We start from the raw sequence: 2,909 nt of genomic DNA, 5'->3' as shown, positions 1-2,909 counted from the left end.
TTGAAAGAAATTAAAGATGATACCAATAGATGGAAAGATATACCATGTTCTTGGATTGGAAGAATCAATATTGTGAAAATGACTATACTACCCAAAGCAATCTACAGATTCAATGCAATCCCTATCAAATTTCCAATGACATTTTTTACAGAACTAGAGCAAAGAATCTTAAAATTTGTATGAAGACACAAAAGACCCCGAATAGCCAAAGCGGTCTTGAGGGAAAAAAATGGAGCTGGAGGAATCAGACTCCCTGACTTCAGACTATACTACAAAGCTACAGTAATGAAGACAATATGGTATTGGCACAACAACAGAAATATAGATCAATGGAACAGAATAGAAACCCCAGAGATAAACCCACACACCTATGGTCAACTAATCTATGACAAAGGAGGTAAGGATATACAATGGAGAAAAGACAGTCTCTTCAATAAGTGGTGCTTGGAAAACTGGATAGCTACATATAAAACAATGAAATTAGAATACTCCTTAACACCATACACAAAAATAAACTCCAAATGGATTAGAGACCTAAATGTAAGACTGGACACTATAAAACTCTTAGAGGAAAACAGGAAGAACACTCTTCGACATAAATCACAGCAAGATCTTTTTTGATCCACCTCCTAGAGTAATGGAAATGAAAACAAAATAAACAAATGGGACCTAATGAAACTTAAAAGCTTTTGCACACTGCAAACAAGACAAAAAGACAACCCTCAGAATGGGAGAAAATGTTTGCAAACGAATCAACGGACAAAGGACTAATTTCCAAAATATATAAACAGCTCATGCAGCTCAATATTAAAAAAAACAAACAACCCAATCAAAAAATGGGAAGAAGATCTAAATAGACATTTCTCCAAAGAGGACATACAGGTAGCCAAGAAGCACATGAAAAGCTGCTCAACATCATTAATTATTAGAGAAATGCAAATCAAAACTACAATGAGGTATCACCTCACACCAGTTAGAATGGACATCATCAGAAAATCTACAAACAACAAATGCTGGAGAGGGTGTGGAGAAAAGGGAACCCTCTTGCACTGTTGGTGGGAATGTAAATGGATACAGCCACTATGAAGAACAGTATGGAGGTTCCTTAAAAAACTAAAAATAGAATTACTATATTACCCAGCAATCCCACTACTGGGCATATGCCTAGAGAAAACCATAATTCAAAAAGACACATGCACCCCAATGTTCATTGCAGCACTATTTACAATAGCCAGGTCATGGAAGCAACCTAAATGCCCATTGCCAGACGAATGGATAAAGAAGATGTGGTACATATATACAATGGAATATTACTCAGCCATAAAAAGGAACAAAATTGGGTCATTTGTAGAGACGTGGATGAATCTAGAGACTGTCATACAGAGTGAAGTAAGTCAGAAAGAGAAAAACAAATATCGTATATTAATCATATATGTGGAACCTAGCAAAATGGTACAGATGAACCAGTTTGCAGGGCAGAAATTGAGACACATATGTAGAGAACAAATGTATGGACACCAAGGGGGTAAAGCAGTGGCAGGTGGGGGTGGGGGTGTGATGAATTGGGAGATTGGGATTGACATGTATACACTGATGTGTATAAAATGGATGACTAATAAGAACCTGCTGTATTAAAAAAATAAATAAATAATTTAAAAAGTAAAGCAAGAAAACAAGTAATAATAATTACTTCTAAAAGCCACATAATGCTTATGCTTATTGGGAGAGCAATATTAACCAGATGGATTTTACAATGTGTGAAGGACACTGTGATAAGCTGTCTAGATTCCTGTTCAATGAAGGACCTGTTGCCCCAGCTGCCAAGAGTGTTGTATGGGTGTGTGTGTGTGTGCATGTACACATATATTTTTATGTATATTTTAAATATATCTAATACCCTGGACAGTTCACATTCAATGACCAATAGATGAAGAGGTATAAAGGCCTGGACACCTCAGTTCATGGGGAGACAATTCCGAAGGACCATTTTAGCTCTTGAGCTCCACTTGGGTTGGCTGAGGTCATCATCAGGCCTGTGGTACAGTTCAACTTTCTGCCCCACACCAGCATGCTTCCAGGTGTTAGTTCTGATGCCGAAAGCTCAGCTTCTCTGTACACTGGTGCTGAATCAAATCTCGGAGACAGAGTTTTGGGTGAAGTAGAAAAGGATAGCTTTATTACTTTGCCAGGCAAAGGGGGAACACAGTAGGCTAGCACCTCAAGGACTGTGCCCCACTCCCTAGGGAATAGGGAGAGGTCTTATAGTCAGGGCTTGTGGTCTGGAGTATGTGATAAGGATCAAAGCGGTAACAGTCTTGCATTCTTCTGATGGGTTGGTGGTCAGGTAAGTAGGAGTCAGCATCATCAACCTTCAGGTCCAACTGGTCTGGGGTCTACATGTTTGTGGGCAGTATACCATCGTTAATTGTTAACTTCTCCCACCTGGAGGGGGTTTCAACATCTGCAAAATAGCTCAAAGATATTGTTGTGGGTATTGTTGATGGGGAAACAGGACCTTGCCCCAAGGCTGCTCTTGACTGTTTCTCCCTGGTCTTGCATCCCCTCCCTTCCCTAATTAACAGCTGCTTGGATCTGCCCATTGGAACTCAGGGGAGGTCATGGAGGCTGAATGAAGGCTGTTTCCTGTAATCATAGAAATGGGGGACACAGAAAGTCTTTGTGCCCAGGAGCCCCACAGGGCCCTGCTCGGTATCAGTCCCAAGGACACTTCTTAATAAACAGCCTATCCAATAAACTCCAGCTCAGAATTTGCTTCCTAAGGAGCCCAACTTACAACATTATGCTTTACCTACTTAGGTAAGATTCTAGATATTTGGTAGCTTGATATTCACTCTGCATGAAACCCTGCTGTGAGTTGTATTACTGTTGCCTCTCTCATTTTGTAGATT

This window comes from Kogia breviceps, chromosome X (genome assembly GCF_026419965.1).
Source record: "Kogia breviceps isolate mKogBre1 chromosome X, mKogBre1 haplotype 1, whole genome shotgun sequence".
In the NCBI taxonomy this organism is placed as follows: Eukaryota; Metazoa; Chordata; class Mammalia; order Artiodactyla; family Physeteridae; genus Kogia; species Kogia breviceps.
The sequence above is the reverse complement of the archived record's forward strand: the minus strand, read 5'-3'. Positions refer to the sequence as shown.